Here is a 7735-nt window from a genome sequence, read left to right as displayed (position 1 = left end):
ATTAGCTTTTAAGTCTATTGCAGACCAATGTCACCTTCATAAAATTATTATTTCCTACTAAAATTATGTTTTGGAACTTCATGTAATCTGCTTCTTTTTACAAACTATGGTTTGTTTTAAAAAATGACAAATCAGTCTGACTGTCTCGGTCATGTACAGCTGAATACGGAAGAATTCCAAAATTAGGTCACTTATATGGAACCCGCATGGGTTTCTCTGACTGACATAAACTCACAGACTGGAGAAGGTATGGGACAGGCGCTCTAGAGAGGTGACGCTACGAGTGCCTGGCGCCCTCTAGGGGTATTCTAGCGGCCAACCGTGCTAGTTGGAAAGTTCATTTATTCTTCAAGGGTTCAAGTTTTATCTAATGTGATCACTCGAGGACTTGGAACTGTGCTTTCCTCTATGGTCTTCAACGCGCTTGTCCCCGGTTCTGATTCGCACTTTATTGTAAGTCGTTCTGGATAAGAGCGCATGCGAAATGACATGTAGTGTTCCATAGCGTCTGTACAATGCGTCAGTTCTTTGGCTTTGTTCACTTTGCTGTCATGAGGAGTTTCTTAACAGATATCTCTCTCCAGGGATCTCAGGCACTAGCATTCTCATTAACTTAAACATTATATATGTTCAATGTCATCCAGGAATTATACCATATTTTTTAAATATATTTATGCTATCGGACTCTTTAATAATCATAAAACGTATTTTTATTCTTGTCATATTATTCATTAATGTTAAAATTGTGTATGTGTGTGAGTGTGTATGCATGAGTCCATGCGTGAGCGTGTGTGTGAGCTTATGCTGTTGCCCTCCAAATGTTGAAAACAACATTACATTACATCATATTTATTTAGCAGTCACTTTAACCCAAAGCGACATACAATAAGTACTGATGGTAATAGTAATTATAGTTATAGTTATTAAAAATCTTGTAAACTTTGACATTGGAAGAAAAGGGTAATGTGTCTTGCGTCTAAATGACCCTGCAGCTGTAGTTCTAGAGGCAGATTCAGGAGGTTTTCAGGAAGAGCCAAGCAGACAGACCTTTCTCACATCCAACAAATAGGGCAACCAGATCACGGGACTCCACGCCTGCGTCCTATCAAATTAATTCGTTATCAATTTACGCAAATAAGCGCACCGACTGTCGCGGAATGTTTTACTGGCCGCGGATAATCTAGCCGCTTGTACTCACCGTTAATAGTAATAAACTTTATTCATTGTATTAAGAATAATTAGCGATCACACCCTATGGTATCCCCCCCTGCATTACCCCTGTCGATGGTTTAAATGCATCCTCTATAAATAGATACTTGTCACACGCCGTGTGACTCCCCTGGGAGGGAGATCCGGGATTTTTGCCGTTTGCCGCACGGAGAGAGTGTTCACGACACAAAACGAATAATAAAAAGTATTCGCCCTTCCCCCTCACGAGCTCCTGGCAAAAATTATACATTAACACAATAAAGTCAAAAGTGCAAAAGAAAGTAAAACCGAGCGACTGCTTTTCCTTCTTTTACGTTGGACTTAACAGAAGGGTAAATAACATTCATTCACTCACTCCTCCAAAGGGGGAAGTGGTAGTGATGTGTGAGTCATAGAATGAGAGCAGTGTGTGTGTGTGTGCGTGTTTGTGCATGTGTGCCCATAATATGCATCTGTGTTTGTGTGTGTGCATGCGTGCAAGCAAGTAAGTAAGCTCTGCATGTGCGTGTGTTTGTGCATGAATGCATGTGTGTGTGCGTGCATGTGTGCATGTATGTGTGTGTGTGTGCGTGCATGTGTGTGTGTGTGCGTGCATGTGTGCATGTATGTGTGTGTGTGTGTGTGTGTGTGCGTGCATGTGTGCATGTATGTGTGTGTGTGTGTGCGTGCATGTGTTTGTGTGTGTGTGTGTGTGTGTGTGTGCGTGCATATATGTGGGGGGCCGGGGGCGAAAACAAAGGGCTTTTCAAGATTGAACTTCACTTTAAATTACTGAACTAATATTTAGTTGCTTAACCATTGTTTTTGCATCTGCGTTGCATCGAGTCAATCAACTTCTGGCACCTAGAAACAGGTATTTCAGCCCAGGATGAACAAACTTTTGGGTTTTGCTTCATTATCTGCATTTTTAATGTCATTCCACAGGTTCTCAATGGGGTTGAGGTTGGGAGATTGAGCTGGCCACGCCATTACCTCAATCCTTTTTGTCTGGGACCAAGATGTTGTTGGCTTACTCATGTGTTTGCGGTCGTTGTCTTGTTGAAACACCCATTTCAGGGGCATTTCCTCTTCAGCATACAGCAACATAATCTCTTCAAGTATTTTGATGTGTTCAAACTGATCCATGATCCCTGGTATACAACGCCAACACCAGTATCCATCCATTATCTGAACCGGCTTATCCTGAACAGGGTCGCAGGGGGGCTGGAGCCTATCCCAGCATACATTGGGCGAAAGGCAGGAATACACCCTGGACGGGTCGCCAGTCCATCGCAGGGCACACACACCATTCACTCACACACTCACACACTCATACCTACAGGCAATTTAGACTCTCCGATCAGCCTAACCTGCATGTCTTTGGACTGCCAGGATTCGAACCCAGGACCTCCTTGCTGTGAGGCGGCAGTGCTACCCACTGCACCATCCGTGCCGCCCCCAACACCAGTATGAAAACACCAGATAATTTTAGCTGAGTATCCTATAATTTGCTGCACTTCTTTATCAACTTTTTAATCAAATGACGTTGTTCCTCCGAACAATGTTTGGAACGGCCAATTTTACTTCGCAATTCAGAAGAAAATATATTTTATAACAATGTGTGAAACATTTGCTTCCCTTCTTCCTTAATAAAGGACAATGAATGACACCTGTTGAATGAATGAATGAATTCTCTAATTAAACTCCACACTGCTATTATTTTGAACACGCCCCTTGCAATGAATGAGTCAATTACTCAGAACAAGCAGCGTGCATGTCATGACAGTCGGGTCTGTTGTTTTTCTATTACACGACTACATCTACAAGTAAAGTATTTGCCATGCAGAAATATCACTACTACTAATAACAGTGGTTCATCAGGTTACTGATGTTGGACTGCTATTTTCTGGCACACAATTGTACGCATGATGTCAATGAAGAGTGATGCTGTGCTGCCGTTGGGCTTGGAGTGCAAAGGTGCTTGTACTTGTGGTAGAACCTATGCACTTGTAAGTCGCTTTGGATTAAAAGCGTCTGCCAAATGACTAAAATGTAAATGTAAATGTAAGGGACTATCACACCCAATGAAGTTCCTCTACGTCAGCTGTAGCTACCCCCGCCCGCCCCCCTGGGGTCAGCTCTCTGTGACCCAGGCGATTACAACCTGTTAACCTGCTTCAGCCCAGTGTCCGAGGATCTCCGTCCATCTGCCAGAGTGTGCATCTTTATCTCTCCGTCTGTAAGTCTTTCAGCACTGTGACATAGGAAGAACAGTGAACAGTGTTACGGGGGGGGGGGGGGGGGGGTGATTTAGGGCGTGTCCATTTCGGCCTCTGTTGAGGTATAAATAAAACTTTGAAAATGTATGTTTAATACAGGCTTTTTGCTGTTACAACCCACTGTGCAGGAGTGCCTGGATTCTTTTTAAATAGTTTTTTCTTATCAATTTTTATTTTTAATTTTTTAATTTTTTTAAAGTCGTGAGCACATCTGGTCATTTCCAGCACACGCTGTCATTACCAAAACACACTCTTTTTTCTTTTTTTTTTTTACAGAATTAGGATATGTTGTTTATGACATGATAACATTAATTACATGGATGTTCATAAAAAAACATCTTCATAAAGATGACAAGTCTGTTCTTGGCCAAACTGATAAAATAACAGATTATGAATCCTGGTGGGAACAAAGAGCCCTGCTGTTGCTATGTAGTTTCTCAGTCCAATAGATAAATAGACACAAGGGATTGTTTATACACAGCACGTATGCGTGTGTGTTTGTACATGGGTGAAGCTAACACGGGAACTTATGTAATTTGTGTATATTTCATGTTCTTTCATGTTCTCCCTATGTTAAATGAACTCATTTTATTTTTGTACACTGAATTTTCAATGCTTTTTATGGTTTCATTCCCATTACAATTGCTACAATGCATCTAAATAAAGCTATAGTTAAAACAAACAGAGCTGTTCCAGGTTTGACTTTGTGCAGTTATTGTAGCTCGGTATCCCTGATTCGGGGAGCAGACCCCATGTTGACCAACACATGTTGCAGTCCAACGATTTTCACAAATACTATTTCTTTTATTTTTATTTAATGCCCCTTGTAGTGCAGGTTTCAGCATAGTATAATATATGGTTATTGGGATTAAGACCAGAGATTTGTGTCTCCTATAGGGGACAAAAATTGATTACTTTAGGCGGTTAAAGTAACCAGGAGTGCACACAGATATCACTGGGCCTGCATCTGTCAGTCAGGAAGCTCTGTGCTCACAGATTGTGGCACCAGTAACTACAGGGCTTTGTGTCAGAACAGGAGTGGTTACCGCAGTCAGAATGGCACGGTATGGTATAGTATTGCAGTATGAGTGGTATGGTACACTAAATGTACAAATGCTTGGGGTGGTACCCTACAGGTATAAAATTGTACCCTGAGCCAGCAATATATAATTTGCTGGGAAAACATACTCATTTGTACCCAAACATTACTGTATTTTCAGGGTATATTTGTGAAAGTTTTTTCAGAGACATCCAAACTCTTGGTGAAAGCAATGCACCATACACATAAGATTTAGCACAGCTACTGTCCTGTGCAGTGGTGTGCAGAAGCCCACATTTAAACATGCTGATGAAAATGTTTGCAGAGCAGCATCCTGGGCAGTCAGACATAGCCTTCCAGTAAAAGGATATCAACAGTCAGGCCTCAGTGCCACAGCCACAGGAAGTGGCTCCTCAGTGTCTCCACACAAAGAGGAACAAGTCAAGCCCCATCACATACCAAATTTGACAGAACTCAGGGTGAGCTTCTGCCTGCTGTTGACAGTTCCTGTCTGGAATGGCTGTAAGGTTTGTTCTTCTTGTGCGGATCCAGTGCAGTGAAATGATCTTGTCTCTTGTCTGTGTCTAAACTGTGCACCGGTGACGCTTGGAAACATCCCCATTCCCTCTCAGACCGCACCAACCAAGCCCAGCTAGAGAGAGAGTCACCAGCTTGCCCCAGTCATCCAGGACTACAATGCCCTGCTGAAAAATACAACTCAAGCTAAGTTTGAAACAGCTGGTAGATAGTTCACCAGCTACCAGCTTATACAAGTTACCAGCACTAGCTGGTTGACCAGCTCATAGTACCCAGCTAGACCAGCTTATGACCAACTTGACCACCTCAATCAAGCTGGTTAAGCTGGCATAGCTGGATTTTATAGGAACGAGTGCATAAATTTGGTAAACAGTGTTTTCCCAGAACACTATTTTAAAAAAAGAACACAAACAAGAGACGATATGGACAAGGTCATCCTCAGTCCACCTAACCACCTCGCCAGCAGTCTTGGGTCCTCTTATACAAGTCCCAATAGAAGATTCATTATCTCAGTGGCCATTCATCATTGCCACCTTATCAGCAGTGACATAACAAGGCCTTGGGGCTCTTTTAGGTGTCCCTTATGCACAGTAGGCCCGTAGAACTCCCAGCAGTACAGACCCGCTTTGTGTTCCAACGCTTGGTGCGGCGTAAGCTAGCTCAGAAACCCCCCCAGTTCTCCCTCCATTGCATTACATTGCAGTTATTTAGCTCAGTTATTAAGACACTTTTATCCAAAGTAGCTTTCAGTTGATTAGACTAAGCTGGGAGAATCCAATGTGGGTTTAAGGCTGGCCTAAAGGTTGCATGGCTCTTATAGTGGCTAGACCGGGGCTTGAGTCACCAACCTTCCAGGTTCCAGTCATGTACCTGAGCCAGGATTACACAGTGAGCCCAGCCACATGCATGTATATGCATGTATATTAGAAAAGTATATTAGAAGTGAATATTAATGAAATGTTTAGTTTGTCTGTATATTTTCAATGATTACTGCTGCTTAGTTTGTCTTATAAAAGCGAAAGATACAGAGTGACGTGTATGGATGACGTGTTAGCGGGAGGGCATCCAGAACTTTATGAGGTCTGGTAGTTTGCCAAGAGCAGGTGCGGGGTGAAGTGAGGACACGTAGTTGGCAGAATGCCCTGAACTTTGTACAGAGTTGGCAGAGCATAAGGACCGTTGGCAATTTGCCACAATGACGTTGTGGGAGGAGTGTTGGGAGGAGTTACAATAAGAAAAGTGTGGGTGATTTGCCAGAATGCGGTTTGAGGAGGAGTTGTAGGTGGAGTAACTGTGTATAAAATGGGTGTACAAATGCCAGTCGGGGTTCAGTTCTGGAGAGCTGATCCGGCTTTATGCACGTGTGCTAATAAAGTCTGATTTTCCTGAAGATCTTTCTGCCGCGGTGTCGTCTTTTCCCTCGCGAAGATGTTTTTCGACAAATTGAAGATTTGGACTCTGTCGTTTCCTAGACACGACATTGTTTGCACATTCGTTGTTCTGCAAGTGCTGTAATTAACAAGTAACCAGGAAGCCAGAGAAGAAAATACTTACGCACTTCAGATACAGTAAGCCCTCACTTTTGCTACCTGAGTGTTGCAAAGACTCATGGGAGTCCCGCGGGATGTTTTGACATGCGTGTGCACACTAGGGTGAGGTCTAATGAAGATAAGGAAACGCGATAAGGAGATGAAATAATACAGCTTATTTATGCTGGGTCCATGGCATGCTTATGAAAGAAAAAAACACCACATACTTTTCCATGGCCAAAATCCATGCGCTCATATTTGTCTAATTACTTTTTACATTTACATTTTTACATTTTTGTCATTTGGCAGACGCTTTTAATCCAAAGCGATTTACAAGTGCATAGGTTCTACCATAAGTCAAAGCATCACATCCCGAACTCGGAAAATACACATGAAATGCTGTTCTAAACATAGTCGTCATAGTCGTTAGCATTTTTTGGGGGGGGGGGGTTAGACAAGGATAGGGATATCGTTTGAAAAGGTGGGTTTTGAGTCTGTGTCGAAATAGGGGGAGGGATTCTGCTGTTCTGACAGTGGTAGGCAAGTCATTCCACCACTGAGGAACCAGAACGGAAAACAGGCGTGAACGTGCAGCTCGACCGCCAGGTGCGCGTAGAGAGGGAGCCATAAGGCGACCAGAGCTGGCAGACCGGAGTGGTCTAGGTGGGGAGTAGGGAGTGATCAAGGATTGTATGTAAGGAGGGGCAGTCCCCTTAGCAGCCTGAAATGCCAACACTAGGGCCTTGAAACGGATGCATGCGGCAATAGGAAGCCAGTGGAGGCCAATGAGAAGCGGGGTGACTGGGGGGGGGGGGGGGGGGGGGGGGTCTGTTTGATGGCCGCGCTGTATTGTGCTGGCCGAGCTGTTTGTTGCTTTACCCCCCCCACCCCCCACCCCCCTCAGTCACAGCGAGAGCAGCCACAGAGCTCCGTCAGGCTGGAAGGTCACACTTATCACTGAAGGGAAGCCAGGTCCTCCACTGGAATGCTGGGTATTTTTGTGTCACTGTAAGAGAAAAAAAATGCGAGGACTTAACTATGACTTTGAGAAAATGACCTGGATAATACATGTGCCCAAGGATGTCACGTGTTATCCCACGATGCACTGCGACTTGTTAAGTTCTATGGGGTCTGCCATCCAATTCCTCCAAATGTCATCCATT

The 7735-nt window shown here is 43.7% G+C and overlaps 1 protein-coding gene across 1 annotated transcript in view; it reads left to right on the top strand.

Moving 5' to 3' along the window:
- Positions 1-7735, top strand: part of LOC133137501 (C-type lectin domain family 4 member E-like) — a 104469-nt gene that overhangs the window by 75138 nt on the left and 21596 nt on the right. The gene's annotated exons all lie outside the window — the stretch shown is intronic.

The sequence above is a fragment of the Conger conger genome, chromosome 9 (genome assembly GCF_963514075.1).
Source record: "Conger conger chromosome 9, fConCon1.1, whole genome shotgun sequence".
Classification (NCBI taxonomy): Eukaryota; Metazoa; Chordata; class Actinopteri; order Anguilliformes; family Congridae; genus Conger; species Conger conger.
Note: the sequence above shows the minus strand (reverse complement) of the source record. Positions and strands in the feature narration are given on the sequence as shown.